Here is a 19658-nt window from a genome sequence, read left to right as displayed (position 1 = left end):
AGTGCAGAACCAGGCTGCTCGCCTTGCCTTCGGTCTTCCCAAATTCCACCATACCTCCCCCCTCTTGAAAACCCTCCACTGACTCCCTGTGCGGGAACGCGCCTTGTTCAAATTAGGCTGCATGGCGTTTCAGGCCAGGACTGGCCTGGCCCCCCTTTTTATATCCTCTGCCATCAAGGCCTATGTCCCTGGCAGAGACCTCCGCTCCTCGGCACATCTTCTTTTATCAGTCCCTCGCTACCGGAAAAAAAAACAGGGTGGCTCGAAATTTTCCACTCTTGCCCCCATGTTCTGGAACTCTCTCCCCTTCCATCTTAGGTCCCTCACCCAGTATTCTAGTTTCCGCAAAGCTCTGAAGACCTTTTTATTTCCTCAGGCTTTTCCACCGTAAGCCCTGCTTGCCTTTCCAGTCGACGCCTTAGCAACTGCTCTTGCCCAGCTGGCTGCCTGCTACTTTAGCGCCAAGAAACCGCCCAGGTGTACGTTGCGCTTAACAAATATTTTAAACTTAAAACTTAAGAACCAACAAAACCTCCAGAAAAGTTAGGGTTGGAGGGATAGACTAACTCTTGCCACCCTTCTATGGGACTCGGAACGACTAGGTCGGCTGAGGTCTTCCAAAGGTTTTGATAAATGGGATCTCATTGGCATATTGCGCATAGGTGATCTCTGGACCAGGGGAGAGGTAGTACTGTTTTCGGCGTTACAACAGCAATATGAAATGGCAGACACAGAACCTCTCACTACTTGCAGATCCGCCATGCTCTTTACACGGCTATACCAAAGGGCACCTCACTCCCTGACTCCTCCCCACTAGAGGATAGGCTCCTAGATGGCTACTTATCTGAGAAAGCAGTCTCCCTTACCTATAAGAAACTATTATATAACACCTCAGACCCCCTAGAAAAATGTATGGATAACTGGCTGGCAGATGACCTAGAAATAGATGACGATGAGTGGCAGGAGGCAGTAGCGTCCCCCCGGGAGGTGGGTATCTCTGCACGGTTGTGGCTGGTCCAACTCAAGATCCTCCATAGGGTTTATATCACAGGAGCACAGTTGGTTCATATGGGGAGAGAGGATGGGGGTGAGTGTCGTAGAGGGTGTGGACTGACAGGCACATATATGCACATTCTTTGGGAATGCGATAATGTCTAACGGTTTTGGTAAGCGATTCATAAGACCTTTAGGGCAGTCATAAACAAAAATATTCCAAACGGTGCCTCCTCAACATAGGGGATCCCACTGACCTTACCACCTCTAAAAACACCTGGGTGAACTTGGGTCTTACAGCGGCAAAAAGGGACATCACACAAAACCGGGGGTCTGCCACACCACCTGCATTGTCAAAATGGAAACAAAATATTGACTGGTGCATGTTTAGGGAAAATACTGTATATACTGCACGAGGATGTCCCACAAAATGGTCCTCAATTTGGGGCACCTGGAATGCCTATAGAGGGGATATATGTGAAGCACCTACGTTACAAACAGATGATTCGGACCTATCTTCCAAAGTCCAAGGTATGATAATGTCCTGCAACATGATATTGAAGCCTGCTCTATGTGTATTGTAGAGGATTTGTGTATTGTATTTCACCATCTCAATGTTGTCGTCTTTTCGTATTTTCAATGAAAAGAACTTTAAAAAAACAACAAAGCCATTTGTTGAGGAGAATAAAACAATACTGATAAGTGCCAGCCATCAAATTCATGCATTTCATTATGCTCTAAAAGTGACTGCTGAAAAATATATGATTACTTAAAGTGACAAGCCAAGTGGTATGACAGAAAACACCCAACTCTAAGTAAAAAGGTTGAGGTTGATTAAAAAAGAGAGTCCCTCAAGCCAGTGACTCTTATATACAGCCATCCCATGTGAACCTAATTACTTAAAAAATCTTCATTAGACCAAGCATTAAGGAGGCATGCTGTACCTTCTTACAAAATGATTCAGCACCTACGAGTCAATAGGAAGCAAAAAATATACGATTTAAGAATTGTCAATATCTGGTTACCTTTCAATCAAGAGTTGCAATAGTGGAAAGTGCTATGTTGTGCTCTAAATAAGGCTTACTTCCTAAAATTGTTTATGATTTCGGAGGTCCACTCATCAAAAACCGATGTGTCAATCAATAATCACATTGTACAGCATCATGACTCCGATGCACGCTACCTACATACAGTGATTGAGTTCAGTACCCATATCTTAAGCACTCATATTCCTTTGACTCTTACACTGGGTTCAGAAAACATTTGAATATTTATTCCAAAATTGCCAAAGGGAACTTACCCAGTGAATCACAACTATATAATCAAGATCTTCAACCGCCGTTTTTCAATGTCAACCGATTTCCATAAAAATCTTAAAATCCTTTACTGCGCCGGGTCCCAAACAAGAGTAACTGTAGCAAAACATAAGAATGGAAAATATTCAAATTACATAATGGGGGCCACCTCCGCTCGTGTCTGCCTCCTAATATCCTCAAAAGAGCCATACTAACTTACCTGTTGCTGTATCTAGCTGTGATGCGGCTCCTCTTCTTCCACCGAATACAGGTGAAGAGCACGCCGACTCTCGACCGGTTATTACACAAAGAACATAAAAATGGAAATAGGACTACCAAAGTACACCAAATCTGTGGGCGCCATCTTTGACAAGTAAAAGATATACTCAAAATGTGAAATACTCCATGTTAAGCTGGTTATAGGGGATTTGTGCTACTCTTGAACCAAAATAATATTACCCAAGCAACGAGGCCTCAAAACTACTTCCGCTTATGTTTAAAGTTTATAGTAGAAGAAAAACAAGGCTCCCAATAAGCTAAAAGTATACAATCATCAATTTGGACGCGTCAAATACTCGTGATGCATATAGTTGTACATAAGACTAATTCTAAAAATAATGTACTTACTATTAATAGCCAAGTTTAAACCATATATCGAGGACTCAAATTCCTCCATTAATGTTTACAATTGAGAGGGGAATTCCTAGTATACTTCCTACACAAAATCGTACATACAGTCTTGTCAAATCTCCTCCAAGGTAATGTCTTCCTAAGGTGCACCTACCAACAAAAAGATTAAATAGTACTTCATAACGCCAACCCACTGTTGACCCCACTCTGTTTATCAATGATATTATTAAAGTAGGTAGCTCAATCACATGTCATCATGGTTCCATGACACATCCCATAATATAGAAATCTATACATCTTATGGTCAATTGCCCAAAAAATATTGCAACTCATGATCAAAGTTCAAACCGTCTTCCACTGCCTTAAGACGCATTATCCATTTAGCTTTATTTCTGTGCAATTTAAGGTAGGTAGCGCGTCAATACTGCACAACATGATTATTGATTGCACGCTACCTACATACAGTGGTTGAGTTCAGTACCCATATCTTAAGCACTCATATTCCTATGACTCTTACACTGGGTTCAGAAAACATTTGAATATTTATTCCAAAATTGCCAAAGGGAACTTACCCAGTGAATCACAACTATATAATCAAGATCTTCAACCGCCGTTTTTCAATGTCAACCGATTTCCATAATCTTAAAATCCTTTACTGCGCCAGGTCCCAAACAAGAGTAACTGTAGCAAAACATAAGAATGGAAAATATTCAAATTACATAATGGGGGCCACCTCCGCCCGTGTCTGCCTCCTAATATCCTCAAAAGAGCCATACTAACTTACCTGTTGCTGTATCTAGCTGTGATGCGGCTCCTCTTCTTCCACCGAATACAGGTGAAGAGCACGCCGACTCTCGACCGGTTATTACACAAAGAAAATAAAAATGGAAATAGGACTACCAAAGTACACCAAATCTGTGGGCGCCATCTTTGACAAGTAAAAGATATACTCAAAATGTGAAATACTCCATGTTAAGCTGGTTATAGGGGATTTGTGCTACTCTTGAACCAAAATAATATTACCCAAGCAACGAGGCCTCAAAACTAGTTCCGCTTATATTTAAAGTTTATAGTAGAAGAAAAACAAGCCTCACAATAAGCTAAAAGTATGCAATCATCAATTTGGACGCGTCAAATACTCGTGATGCATATAGTTGTACATAAGACTAATTCTAAAAAGAATGTACTTACTATTAATAGCCAAGTTTAAACCATATATCGAGGACTCAAATTCCTCCATTAATGTTTACAATTGAGAGGGGAATTCCTAGTATCCTTCCTACACAAAATCGTACATACAGTCTTGTCAAATCTCCTCCAAGGTAATGTCTTCCTAAGGTGCACCTACCAACAAAAAGATTAAATAGTACTTCATAACGCCAACCCACTGTTGACCCCACTCTGTTTATCAATGATATTATTAAAGTAGGTAGCTCAATCACATGTCATCATGGTTCCATGACACATCCCATAATATTGAAATCTATACATCTTATGGTCAATTGCCCAAAAAATATTGCAACTCATGATCAAAGTTCAAACCGTCTTCCACTGCCTTAAGACGCATTATCCATTTAGCTTTATTTCTGCGCAATTTAAGGTAGGTAGCGCGTCAATACTGCACGACATGATTATTGATTGACACATCGGTTTTGGTGAGGGCGGAACTCCGAAATCATACACAATTTTAAGAGGCAAGCCTTATTTAGAGCACAACGTAGCACTTTCCAATATTGCAACTCTTGATTGAAAGTTAATCAGATATTGACTTTCTTACATCGTATATTTTTTGCTTCCTATTGACTCTCGTATGTGCTAAATAGCTGAATCCTTTTGATCAATGCCTCTCTGACATCTGGCCTAGTCCCTCCGAACTGGAAGAGAGCAGTAGTAAAAGCTCTCTTGAAGAAGCCTAACTAGGATCCTCTGGACATGGCGAATTACAGGCCCATTTCTTTACTTCCTGGGCTCAGTAAAATCACGGAAAGGTTAGTGAATTCCCAGCTATCACACTTTCTTGAGTCCAACGGCCTGTTGAGAGACTCCCAAACTGGCTTTCGGCCATGACAGGGGACTGACACTGCCCTACTGGCAGTCGTTGAAGAAGCCAGAAGCATTTTGGATTCGGGAGGATCAGTGGCAGTGATCCTCCTGGACCTCAGTGCAGCTTTCGACACTGTTAGCCATAAAGTGTTACTTCAGCTGCTGTCAGATGTAGGGGTTACTGGGATAGCACTGAAATGGCTTCAGTCGTTTCTTAGCGACCGGACCTACCAGGTATGGGAAGGTAATGCTCGTTCAGCATCAATCCCCCTCCAATGTGGTGTGCCACAAGGCTCCTCCTTGAGCCCCACATTGTTTAATGTTTATATGGCCCCCTTGGAGGATGTGGTGGCTCCATTTAAAATCAAAATCGTGAGCTATGCTGACGATACCCAGCTGGTGGTCTCTCTTTCCCAGTCTGCTGAAAGTCTAGGCATGCTTTACTCTTGCATGTCCAAAGTCTACACTTGGATGTGTGAGTCAGCATTAAAGTTGAACGGTTCTAAGCCCGACATAATGCTACTAGGGCACAAAGGTTCTTCACTTCCCTCGACTATCTGGCCTAGTTGTCTGGGCACTCTCCCCAACCCGAGGGAGGAGATTAAAAGTCTCGGGGTTTGGTTGGAGCAAGATCTTTCCTTTAGGAATCAGGCAAACAAAACGGCAGGAGTTTGCTTCGGTCTTCTTCGGTCAGTGCGGAAAGTTTTGCCCCTTCTTCCACCGCTATCGAGGAAGTTGCTGATTCAGTGGCTGATTATATCAAGACTTGACTACAGTAATGCTATCTATCTTGGCGCCCCTGAAGCAACATTTAATAAACTTCAGCAAATTCAAAATGCTGCAGCGCGGCTATTGAAGAACTCTCCAATGTCATGGTCGGCTAAACCCGCCCTGAGGGCACTGCATTGGTTGCCGGTGCGTGAAAGGGTTACGTTTAAATCCCTTTGTCTGGCGCACAAAATTCTGCAGGGTAAAGGTCCACCGGCCCTGAAGAATCTAGTTATACCCTATAAGGCCAACAGAACCCTACGCTCAGACCAGAAACACTGGCTCAAGATCCCCAAAGTTAAAAAGGCACGCACAGGGATAAGAAGATTCTCAGTGAATACAGCCGTTCTCTGGAACTCACTCCCCCTGAATCTGCGTTCGGAGACGTGCCTTCTCCGTTTTCGCAAACTCTTGAAAACACATCTTTTTTGTTAACTGCTGACCCGGAGTACTTGCGATTGTCTCTTTTCTGTTTCTGGTACAAGCGCTGGAATGCTCCAGGGTAACTATGCGCTATATAAGACTTTAAATAAATAAATAAATAAAATAAATAAGAAGGTACTGCATGCCTCCTTAATGCTTGGTCTATTGAAGATTTTTTAATTAATTAGGTTCACATGGGATGGCTGTGTATAAGAGTCACTGGCTTGAGGGGCTCTCCATTTTATTAAACCTCAACCTTTTTACTTAGAGTTGGATGTTTTCTGTCATACCACTTGGCTTGTCACTTTAAGTAATCATATATGTTTCAGCATGATGAAATGCATGAATTTGATCTGGCGCTTATCAGTATTGTTTTGTTCTCAACAAATGATTTTGTTGTTTCTTAAAATCACTAGACATTGTGTTACACTTCTCTGTAGGAGCCTTTGCACAGGACCGTTCCTTATATATTTTTGTGCAATATTGTACTATGTATGTACTACAACATTGCATTAGCCCTGATGAAGTCGTAAGGGTATTTCCCTACTGCGACGAAATGCGTTGGTGTATGGCTAAAGAGGAAAAGAGTGAATAAAAGAACACACAAAGGAGAAAGAATACATTTGTCCTTGGAGTGCTATTTTATGTTTTAAATTGTTCAGTATTATTTCTTTGATTGCAAAAGCGTGTGCTTCGAAACATGTAAATTGTTATGAATATTTAAGGATGGTGAAGGAGAAAGCAACATCGTTTACTGACATAAGGGTATCATCATGTACTCAACTAACCTTGTTCAAATGCCACCATTGCAACAACTAGTGCAGAGTTTAAAGAAATGGTTGTTCACAGTTTTTAATGCTAACAACTTGTTTTGAAAGAAAACGATGACCGCATCACCATATTGGAGAAGGTGAAGGGACACTTGTTAATTCCTTTTTGTTAGGTCTCGCCTGAGCCAGCGCATGCGCCGCTCTGACGAGAAATTTAGTGAGTTGGCTTTTAAAAGTCCAACCACAGCTGTTTTGATGACATGGAGCGTGCGGTTACGCACACAGGCACGAGCAGAGGCGCCATCAGGCTTTCCCATTCGCTCCCAGCGCGCGCACCCCACGCGTCCTTTTTTTAAATAATATTCTTTTTGCTCGCGCGCGCAAACACGAGTCGCGGCCGCACCTTTTGTTTTTCCTCGCATGCGCGCACACAACTCCTGGTCGCGGCCGCACATCTTTTGACGATGTTACAGAGGGTCCCGACACTGTACAGCACCACCAAAAGCATTTGGCAGAGCCGGTAAGTTCCAAAGTCGATAAGGGTTGGATTTGCCAACGCTTGCTCTAATTCGTGTCTCTCACAATCTCTGCCTCCCTGTGGCCCACTCCTCTTAGTACCTTCCCCTGTCCGTCAGCCCTTCATTCGCACGTGCCTCTCCTGCTCTGGCAGCCATTTCAGCTCCATGCCGCAATCGCCATGCTCATTCTCCTCATCCTGTTGTTGTGTTCTATCTAGGCCCCCGATCAATATTGTGACCTTATGCCCCTATACGGCTATAATCAATACATATCCCTATAATGGCATAAACGATCAGAGCCATATTTCAGTAACTCGTCTCTGCAGCTCATTACAGTACATGACACAGCAGAAGCCACTTCCTTAGATTCCTAGATAACACACTGAGTTCTTTCAACAGCTCAAACCCCCAGCATCCTGGGAAAGCCCCGCTTGCTTTGTTTTGATTAGTAATAGAACTCTTGCGAGCACTGTAAGAACGAACAGTTCTTAGTGACATCTTTATTGACGTCTTATGTCCAAAAACTTACGTCAAACTCGGCACCTTTCAGGTATAAATAATACCGACGTTGCCTTAAGCAAACACGATGGTGGTGGTGAATACTGGAGCAGAACAGCTGTCCCTTGCAGAGCCCAGCAGATGCGAGAAGCCCACTGACGCTGCCCCTCCTCCTCCCTGACGTGCTGAGAAAGACGCTGTCTTTTCTCCTGCTGAGAAAATCCAGCTCCGGCGTTTCCACCCTACCCTTGCGGGTAACTGGAATATCGAGTCCTGAGAGGAGATACCAGACCTCCAACATTCTATTCCAGAGGTACGGGGCTGACTAGACGCTTAGAGAGAATTCTTGAAGCAAACCCTTGGCAAAACCAACTTAACTTAAACTGCTACTTACTTACTCCCTCCCATGTATTAGGCTTAGGTCAGGTACACCGGGGTAGGCGTAGTTAGACGTACCAGTTGAGGACGTTAGCCAAATGTATATATGAATGTATATATTTTATTCATTTTAACTATCGTATGGCTAAGAAACCATATCAATGCTTTTACAGTATTATTTCGCAATACTCCTTTTACTGTACGCACTTTTCATAATAACAAGTCTTGCAACTGTGGCAATTCATTTCTCTTGCATGAGAAGGAAGACTGCTCAATAAATAATATCTTTTATTGAAAACGCCCGTCTCTCTATTCTCTGCATACTGGTGAAAGTAAATCTGCACAACTGACTGAGTGAAATAGCTGTCTATTGTTTCACACGACTCTAGAGATTGACTCTTATTCTGAGGAGCAAAGTTGTCATGTTTATGCGGTTGTCGGAAGCTGAATCCCTTCTTGTCTAAGCCAGGGAAGCTGATCACTTCCTATTCAGTCAAGAAAGTTTCCAGTGACCTCTAAGCTAGCTGGCGCAAACCTAAATTAAGTGTAACATAGTCAGTAGAGACCTAGAAGACCGCACTCCTACGTCTACAATGCTGATTATGTTATTCCAATGCGCAGGGCCTATAGGGAAAATAGGAACTACACTACATGGCGCTCAACGTTTGGTAAGGCGATAAAACTAATCCAAGACGTTAGAGTAACTCAGTCATGCTTTTTCACACAGACCCTTTCTCCCGTAAATATTCCAATAGACGTCTGGAGTGGGTGAAAGGTTAAAATCCGCCTGAACTTAGTAGGAAGAGATTCCTATGTAGAGCTTCTGGTTTATTCAACGTTGAAGGATACAGTGTTCCAAAATATTGTGCACCTAATCTTTGTTTCCTTGAAACCTGATCTGCAACAAAAGACCTTCCTGACAGTAAAATGCCAGGAGAAGGCGGGAACAACGGAACCGCTGATGCCACAGTAAATGCGACTCAGCAGGGTCCCGATGTTACAGGGATTAATGAACCGGGTGCGATTATCATCCCGGTCAACATAAGAAAAACTATAACGTTAAAACTTATAGAAAACGGACTGACCTCACGAGGTGGTACCGTCGTTTTCGTGATAGAGGCACACGAATATCAGCAGACAGAGGTATTCTACTCTTTGATAAAATTTCCAGCGGCAAACGCTACAACACACGAGTTCCACTATTACAAAATAGAGGATCCACCGGAAGAGTACGCTCCTTTCGAGGAGATTGAAATCCCATTAAAATACCAAGAGCACCTGCTCTGGTTTAAAGGCGCCCTAAAACACAATGATCACATCACCAGGCTCGGTCCACTAGGTAGACCAGGAGCAACGTGGCCGGTTCTAGCCAGCTACACACCACATCCGGACATTGAAAAAATGTCTCACGAAGAACTGTTAGTACAGCTAAAAACATTAATTAAAATACATAGACAGTTAGTCCAATATGTAATGCGGACTGCAACAGTCCAAACATCTGTTAATGTTCCACAGCTGACCCCTCATCAGGGGAACACAAATAAAATTACACCACAGAACATACAATCATGTCTTGGTAAAACACCCATAAAACGGGAACAAATTCCTTGCCCCAGTATTGGAACTTATATAGATTCCCATGCTTTTGTATCATTCCCCGTCGTCGGAATGAGAGTCTCTGTAATAAAAAATACCATAGTAGTAGGTACAAAATAGAAAGGAAAGGCCTAGGCCTCATTCCCTTTTGTAGCATATCAGTCTGTTTTTGTAAAAGAGACCAAATTTTAGGCATCAGCCGATCAGAAGAGCCTCACCCCTGGAACCTTCCTGAAGGAACCTCAGAGCCTCAGATTTTCTACCGCACATTGTGCTAGGGAGTCTCCATTGAGCTCTGCTCTATTTTTAACTCTTTCAAGTAGATTTCTACAGTTTTTTCGTCAGGATTTCTTCAGTTTACTTCAGAAATCTCTCCTTTTCATCAGGATGTCTGAAGTTGAGAAAAAGAAAGCCCTTTTCAAACCCTGTTCCACCTGTGGAAAGAAAAGGCTGTTTGTGGAGGACAAACACAAGGATTGCATTTACTGCCTTTATCCGGATCACAAGGCAGAGGACTGCAAAATTTGCCGCACTCTCTCCACCAAGACCTTGAAAGATCATGCTGGAAGACTGCTTACATGGCTACAGAGGCAGAAGGAGAGGAAACATGGAGTTTCTAGTGATGAGGAGGAATCGTCTTCATTTGTTTCCTCAAAAAGGTTAGTGAAAAGGGGTAGAGGTTCCCCATCTTCCTCTGTTGGGCGCCCCTCAAAGGCTTCTAAAAAGACCCCCAGAGAGTCTGATAGCCGGGGTTCAGGAAGTTCCCCCCACCGCAGAACTGGTTTCGCCTCCTAAGGGTAAGAAGACAGACCCAGCCTTCAAAAAACCCTCCTCACATTCTTCAGACAGGAGTTCTAAGTCCTCTACGACGAAGACTTCGTCGACGGTGGTTCCGTCGACGAAGAAAATGAAGCCCAAAATCCAATTGGTCCTGTCAACGGGCTCGTCGGCGGGAGAATCGTCGACGAAAGCTTTGTCGTCGTCGGCGAAGAAGGTATCGTCGACGGCAGCGTCGATGTGGGGTGTGCCGACGACATCGTCGACGAAGACGTCGTCTACGGCTTCATTAACATCGTCGACGAGGAAACCATCATCGCCGACGGCAGTGACGATGACGGCGTTGACGACGGTATCGACGACAGTGGTGTCGACGACGACATCTGTAATTCCAATATCATCGACGAGGATATCTCCGGCGTCGACGGAACCATCGACGATACTGGCTACGGAGAGACGAGTGACGGTTTCTTTAACGAGAATCACTCCTGAGATGACATCCCCGAGAAGGGTGACCTCTTTACCGCCAACTTTGTTGTTGGACCAGGGAGAATCTGAGGAAGACGGACAGGATGCTTATGACTGCGGCGCCCTGATCAAAAGGGTGAGTTATTCTTGAAGGCTGCTTTTCCTTCAAACTTTTAGGTAAATTGCTGAACGTTGAACCTTGGCAGAAGCTAAAACTTACATGCCTGCATGTTTTTAAGCCCCACACCCGATCTTTCGCTTTTGTGCCCCGTGTCACTGAAGGTGTGGAAAGCACATTATTTTAACTAGTATCAACACTGTTTTTAAAAGTTTATTGTTGTACCTTCCCTGCTGACCCCGGTCCGCCGCAGCTTTTGCCGATTGTTGCGGAGGGTCGCTTGCAGGCATACTCACTTCCGGTTCTACTCACGGAAGTAGAAGTCAGCGTGCTAGTGCTCCGGCTCCCTTTCCCTATTTAATTCCAAGGGAGGCGCGGACGCGCGCAGCGGCGTGCCTAAGGCGCGCCAAAGGCAAGCCCGTCTGCGCCCGTCTGCGCCCGTCTGCGCCCGTCCGCGCCTGACCGCTGCCAGCTGCCTGGTCACTATCTTCCACCTAGAGCCGGACCTAGCACTTTCCCTGGCTTGGAAAATGATTCTCCGCACCCCGACCTCCATCAGGTATTCACGACAAGCTCTGGTGGCTCTTAATCGCCCTCCCCTAGCGCCTTCAGACATTTTAAAAAACGATCTTTTAAAAGCTCCTAAAGACTGAATTAAGTCGGCTTGTGGCCAAACTAAACTCTGTTCCACACTAGGAAAATACACCGCTATATACTTGAATGCCAGATCTGTCCCAAAACATGCTATGGAAATATGGAGTCTCCTCAATGATGAAGAACCTGAACTGTGTTTTATTACGGAAACATGGCTGCATGAACATGCAACCCCTGATCTCCATATCGCTTTTCCACCACAATACTCCATAATAAGACGAGACAGAATAGGAGGAAAAGGTGGGGGTGTACTTATAGCTGCCACAAAGAACATAAATGTTCAAATCATAGACAGCTTAGCGGTAAGAGACACAGAAATTCTAATTTTTAAAATTAATGAGCTAGAAAAGGAAGACATCTGGAAAGGGGCTTTATTATATCGCCCTCCTGGAAACAAAGGAGATTTCGCCAACACTCTACTTGAAACTATCGCCCCTCATGTACTGACATCAGACAGTTTCCTATTATTAGGCGACTTTAACCACCATGTGGACGATCAGTCCGAATCGGACACAGAAAAACTGATTTCCACAATGAACACCCTAAACCTGATACAAATGGTCACTGGCCCCACTCACTTAGCGGGTCATACTCTCGATCTTTTATTTACAAATTCACCTAATGTCTCATTAAAGATTCCCACCCCATTATTATGGACCGACCACTTTCTGGTAAAATTCTCCATAAGTGGCCATAGAGCTAAAACTACAATAAACAAAAAGCTAAAAGCATGTAGGAACATGAAGAATATTACTCAGGTTTCTTTCTCAGAAAATTTCGAAATAGATCACATTAACCTTAAAGAAAATGTACACCTTGGAGCTATACATCTGGAGTCCGCCATCCATAAAACACTAGATAAAATAGCCCCCCTACGAAAGGTACACTGTAGGGAAAAAACCTCACCATGGTTTACCGACCAATTAAAATATCTTAAAACTCAAACAAGAAATGCTGAAAAAACCTGGCGTAAAACAAAAAACCCCAATGATCGCAAAATTTACCAAACCCTGCATACCGAATACATGAGGAAAATCAAAGCGGCAAAAAAAACTCATATAGTTGAACGCATAAGTAAAGCTAAAAACTCGTCCAAAGAGCTCCATCACATACTAAAAGAACTTACGTCCGTTAAGGATCTTGTTCGCGCTATATAAAACTTTGAATAAATAAATACAAGAGGCCCCTAAAACCCAAGAGTGGACGGAAGACCTTTCAATGTTCGTAGACGACAAAATCACAAAAATATGTCAACCATTCAATATAGAAAATACCTCTCTCCAACATCTTGAAAAAGAGCTACACATGAACCAAGTTGTCTCTTCCACAAATTGGTCCACTTTTGAATTGTTAAATGATGAAAAAATGTTACGTCTAGGACTTAAATCAAATCCGGATCTCCTTGCGACCATCTAACATCCAAACTATTTACAACCCTTGCTCCAGTGTTGGCCCATCCCCTCTCTTGCCTTCTAAACACATCCCTGATAGAAGCGGAATTCCCTCAAATCTGGAAAGCGGCTAGAGTTAAACCACTACTAAAAAAGCCCGGTGCGGATGCAAACACCTTTTCAAACTATCGCCCCATTTCCTTGCTACCCTTTCCAGGGAAAGTGCTGGAGGCATTCGTAAATGAGCAGCTGATAAGCTATCTCGAGAGGAACAATCTACTCGACACCTCACAGTCAGGTTTCCGTGCTGCACATAGCACGGAGACAGCCCTGATTGAGGTGACCGACAACATCAGAGGTGCCCTCGACAAACACCAGTCATGCATTCTGGTACTTTTAGACCTATCGGCTGCCTTTGACACCATCTCCCATCACATCTTAGTCAGACGACTGTGGGAGTATGGTGTCAAGGGGCAGGTTTTTAAGGTGGTTCATCAGTTATTTGTCCAATCGAACTACCACACTACAAACTGATGAAACTTTGGCCAGTACACGGCCAGTTACCAGGGGTGTGCCACAAGGCTCAATCCTCAGTCCTTCGCTTTTTAATGTTTATATGGCCCCTCTGGCCAAACTCATTAGGGCACATGGATTTGAAGTGTTATCATATGCGGATGACACGCAAATACTTGTTACCCTTGGCCATGATATCAATGATACAAAAAAACGTTTCAAAAAGTGTCTGATCAAGGTTAAAAACTGGATGAGTCTGAACCACTTACAACTAAATGGTGCAAAATCTGAAATAATGACCTTTGGTCAAGCGAGTGCACATTGGACTCAGGACTGGTGGCCCCCGGAATTGGGGGAATGTCCGGTCCCAAAAGAATCCGTCCGCAATCTCGGAATCCACATGGATAATAAACTATCCATGAAGGACCTTGTGAACCACACTGTCGGGACCTGTTTTGGAATCATGCGAAGCCTCCGCAGAGCTTTCAAATGGATACCAAAAGAAGCTCGCAAAGTTCTAGTGCAGGGCCTCATAATAAATAGGTTAGACTACTGCAATTCCATCCTGCTTGCCATAAATGAGTGCCATATAAAGAGGCTACAAGTTGTTCAAAACACTGCTGCTCGTCTGATTTTTGGACTCCCAAAACGATCTCCTTCCTCTCCAAGCCTAAAGAATCTACACTGGCTCCCAATAAAAAAAAGTCATTTTTAAAATCATGTGTCTAGTTCATAAACATATGCATGGCACTGGACCCAAATACTGGAACCAAAAATTGACCTGGTACCAGCCCGGACGAGAACTGAGATCCAGCTCCAAGTTCCTACTTACGCCATCTAGAGTACAAACAGTCAGAAATGGGGGACGTGCTTTTTCCCATATGGCACCCCTCCTATGGAACAAACTTCCTCTGAACATCTGTGCAACGATCGAGCACATGAGGTTCCGAAAATTGCTGAAAACATGGCTTTTCAGCTAGGTCTTGCCTTTTATAGGATCTCTCCTCTCTTTCTCTGGGACTGTCCGCATGCGCCATGAGACTCCCTCACGGGATGTGAAATGTTCTGCGCAATACAAATTTCCAGACTAGACTAGACTAGACTATGCCAATAGCCCGTCTCAGCTGCTAATCAAGAGTCAAGAGACAGATTCAGAAGGGGCATATGACCAAGGGGAAGGAGAATATCAACAAATGGCCCACTCTAAGGGCTATGAACCACAAGACATGATTTCGGTTCCTACAACATTCCTGCATGACCTCCACAAGATGCTGCCGGACTATAAGTCAAAAGCTGAAAGACCAACACCACGTAGGTCTGCTCCTTCGACACCAGTGAGGAACCCCTCATCTGTAGTCCCTCCGGTACTTCCGATACAGACGCCACCTCAACCTCAGCGGCCAGTGCCTCAGGCTCCGTCAGAGCCAGACGATGACCCGGATGGGGATGATGATGATGAATCATCCAATGGTAGCCAAGAGTCGGATCATGATGGGGATGAATATAATGACTTCCTCATCCCAGACCAAGCTTCGCCTCATCAAGGCTTGGTAGATTCACCTCCTGCTGACATCGGCAGTTTTCACCAGCTGATGGAACGTGCAGCTGGGAGATTTAAACTGGTAATGCCCGCTCAAACCACGGACTGTTTCTTATATGATTTCAAAGAAACACACCGCAAGACAACAAGGTCGATTCCAATTGTGGATCATTTGTGGGAGGAAGGTTTGAAAGCTATGAAAAACCCAGCGACGGTGGTCCCTGTGCTACCGCGTCTGGATAAAAAGTATAAAGCACCAGATGATGGACCTGCAGCGCTAACGGGCCATCCAAAACCTGACTCTGTCATCTCACAGGCAGCACAGAGGAAGTCGCGCAACCCCTTCACTCCCTTAACTGCCCCTCCAGACAAGGATGGACGACGACTTGGTAACACGGGCAAGCGGTTTTCATCGATGGCTAGCCTGCTAATACGTGCTGCCAATGCTTTGGCGATATTAGGATGATATGAGCGCCAATTATGGTGTGATATAGCTCCATATCTGGAACAGCTTCCACCGGAGTCAGTGGCGGAAGCAAAGAAGACTTTACAAGAGGGTGGGCGGTCTCTATGGAAATTATAGACTGTGCCATAGACATTGCCACGACGTCCTTTCGGGCGTTGGCAGGAGCGGCAGTGTTAAGAGGCCAAGGGTGGCTGAAGGCAACTTGGTTTAGACCGGAAATTCAGAACAAGGTCCTTGATCTGCCCTTCGACGGCGAGGCCCTATTCGGGAAATTAATAGATGATACTCTTCAGGAGATCAAAAAGGACACAGAAACAGCCAGGTTGCTAGGAACCCTCCAGTATCGCAAATCTCCCTTCAGAGGTTCGAGAGGCAGAGGAGGTGGTTATAGAGGTTCATACCAACAACAGCAGCAACGCTATTCTTCAAACAGCTCAGAATACCACCAAAACCGCCAGTCAAACCAGCAAAGACAGGGCCATTCTTCGGGTTACTCGAGGCCTTACAACAAGGGCAAGCAGGCTGCCCGTGGACGGGACACGTCCAAGCGCCAATAGCGGCCTCCTGGCTCTGCCTACTGCTCCCTCCTCCAAGAAATCATCAGTTGGAGGCAGGGGGTCAAAATTCCTTCAAAATTGGTCCAAAATAACATCGGACCGTTGGGTGATCAACATCATAAAGCGAGGACATACTTTGGAATTTATGGAAGTCCCTCCACCCAGGCCCCCGGCAGCCATTCCATCGAAACATCTGCGTCTCCTAAGGCTCGAGGTACAACAAATGCTCCGCAAAGGGGCGATAGAGCCGGTCCCCTCCAAACAACAGGGCCAAGGTTTCTATTCCAGGTTCTTCCTGGTGAGAAAGACGCTGGAAAAATGGCGCCCCATCTTGGACCTCAGGGAGCTAAATACCTATCTCGTCTCCCTATCCTTCCGGATGGTATCCCTACAGGACATATTAAAGATGATCAGCCCAGGGGATTTTATGGCCATGCTCGATCTGGAGGACGCGTACTTCCATGTCCCGATTCACCCAGCACACAGAAGGTTCCTACGCTTCACAGTGGCCAAGAGCCATTTTCAGTTCAGAGTTCTGCCGTTCGGTCTTCGCTCTGCCCCTAGATTTTCACGAAGGTGCTGGCACCGGTGGCAGCAGTTCTGCGAAAGAACCACTTCCAGGTCTTCCCTTATCTGGACGATTGGTTACTGAAGGCCCCGTCCAGAAGGTTAGCGCAGGACGCTGTGCAGGCTTGCACCAATCTGTTCCAGAATCTGGGGCTTTGAACAGAGAAAAATCAACGCTGATGCCCTCAAGAAGAGCACGGTTCCTAGGAGCAGTGTTAAATTCAAGGCTCTCGAGGGCGTTTCCTACTCAAGAGAGGATAGAGAAACTACAACGGTTGGCACGAAACCTTCGGGGAAAAAGGTGTCTTTCTGTACGCAGCTACAAGTCGCTGCTAGGGGTGATGTCATCCTGTATTCCCTTAATTCCACACTGCAGACTGTGGATGCGTCCCCTGCAGGAACAACTGGACCTCCAATGGAAACAAGTGCACGGATCATTCGAGGACAAGGTGGTTGTCATTTGGGAGATGAAAGAGGCAGTGATTTGGTGGTCACTTCAAGACAATTTGTGCCAAGGTCTATCCTTCGCAAGCGTACCATCGCCTCAAATACTAACGACAGATGCGTCATTGGAGGGATGGAGAGCAGTGATGCAGGATCTGCAGATCAGCGGCCATTGGTCTCCTCGCGGCCAAAAACTGCATATCAATCTGTTGGAGCTCAGAGCGATCAGGCTAGCTCTTCAAGCCTTTCTTCCGCGACTCCAGGGTTCACAAGTGCTCCTCAGGACGGACAACACCACAGCTATGCATTATGTGAACCAAGAAGGAGGAACGAGATCACTCCTCTTATCGCGAGAAGCTCAACAGATATGGGAATGGTCAATTCTTCAGAGAATTTCACTAAAGGCGGAGCAGTTACCAGGAGTACTGAACGAAGGCGCCGACAGACTGAGCAGGTTATCCTCAGTCAGTCACAAGTGGGAACTAAAACAGCAGGTTCTGGATCTACTATTTCAGACATGGGGCACACCGGAGGTGGACCTATTTGCAACGCCAGCCAACAAGAAATGCCGGTCATACGCCAGCAGGTTCCACCATCAAGGCTCATTGGGCAATGCCCTGTCGATAGCCTGGACGGGGAGGTTTCTTTATGCGTTTCCACCAATTCCCCTGATTCCACGCCTCATCAGGAAGATGAAGACGGAACCATGCAAAATAATCCTAGTAGCCCCAGTATGGCCAAGACAATTTTGGTACACAGAACTACATCTGCTGTCGCTAGTTCCTCCATTGCTGCTGGAGGAGGTTCCGGATCTTCTGACAATGTTCGGAGGACAGGTTTGGCATCCAGACCCAAAATCATTACACCTGACTGCATGGCTCCTGACCAGCGAGAATTCATGAATCTCCCTCTTTCCAAGGAGATCAAGGACATCCTTTCCCAGGCAGGAGCACCTTCAACAAACAAGACATACAGATTGAAATGGAAAAGGTTTTGTATTTGGTGTAAAAAGGAAAAGGTTGATCCTTTTACTTCGAAACCTCATCAACTCCTACCTTATCTACTCTCGCTAGCAAAATCTAATCCGACCCATTCTACGATCAAGGTCCATTTGGTGGCAATTTCAAGATTCAGGAGATCTGGCTCTGGTCCTTCATTATGGTCTTCAAGAATTGTCAAGCAATTCCTCAAAGGCCTGTTCAGGGTCTATCCACCAGTGAGACCTCCTCCTCCAACTTGGCATTTAAACTTGGTCCTGGCTCAACTGATGAAGGAACCATTTGAGCCGATTCACCGCTCAGACTTGAAATACTTGTCATGGAAATTGGCTCTACTCTTAGCCCTGACCTCGGCTAGGCGAGTGGGGGAGTTGCAGGCACTTACTATCCAAGAGCCGTTTTTACAGTTCAAAAGGAACACGGTCATCTTGCTGACGAACCCAAGATTCATTCCTAAAGTTCCTACAGATTTTCACTTAAATGAACCAGTAATTCTAAAGATATTTTTTCCAAACCCAGTCACTCCAGCGGAGAAGACATTGCACACTCTGGATTTACAACGATGTCTAAAATTCTACTTAGACCGTACCAAGGAATTTAGAAAGACATCACAATTGTTCATTGCCTTTGGTGGTCCAAGCAAAGGTCTCACTCTGTCCAAACAGGTGATCTCAAGATGGATTTCGAGTGCTATTCTGCATTGCCACAACATAGCAGGAAAACCTCTGGTGGGCAGGATCCATGCTCACTCAACGAGATCAGTGGCATCCTCAACAGCCCTCTTTGCGGGGGTACATATAAAGGACATTTGCAGGGCTGCTACCTGGAGCAGCGTGCACACCTTCACTAAGCATTACTGCTTAGAGTCATTGCAGCAGGATGAGGCGGCGGTGGGCCAGGCTGTCTTGAGGAACCTCTTCAAGTGATTGGTGAGCTTTCCTTTCTATCCCACCTTCCATTGGTAACACATTTTGTGAAAGTTCCAACACTGGGGCAAGAAAACAAGTTACTTACCTGTAACTTTGTTTCCCCAGTATTGGTAACTTTCATAGATTCCTATGCGCCCACCCACCTCCCCGGGGAAAGCTCAGCCTTCAGCAAGTATGGTGTCTAGCACACAACGGCAATGAAAATCTGAGGCTCTGAGGTTCCTTCAGGAAGGTTCCAGGGGTGAGGCTCTTCTGATTGGCTGATGCCTAAAATTTGGTCTCTTTTACAAAAAGAGGCTGATATGCTACAAAAGGGAATGAGGC

This window comes from Lissotriton vulgaris, chromosome 3_1 (genome assembly GCF_964263255.1).
Source record: "Lissotriton vulgaris chromosome 3_1, aLisVul1.2, whole genome shotgun sequence".
Taxonomy (NCBI): domain Eukaryota; kingdom Metazoa; phylum Chordata; class Amphibia; order Caudata; family Salamandridae; genus Lissotriton; species Lissotriton vulgaris.
Note: the sequence above shows the minus strand (reverse complement) of the source record.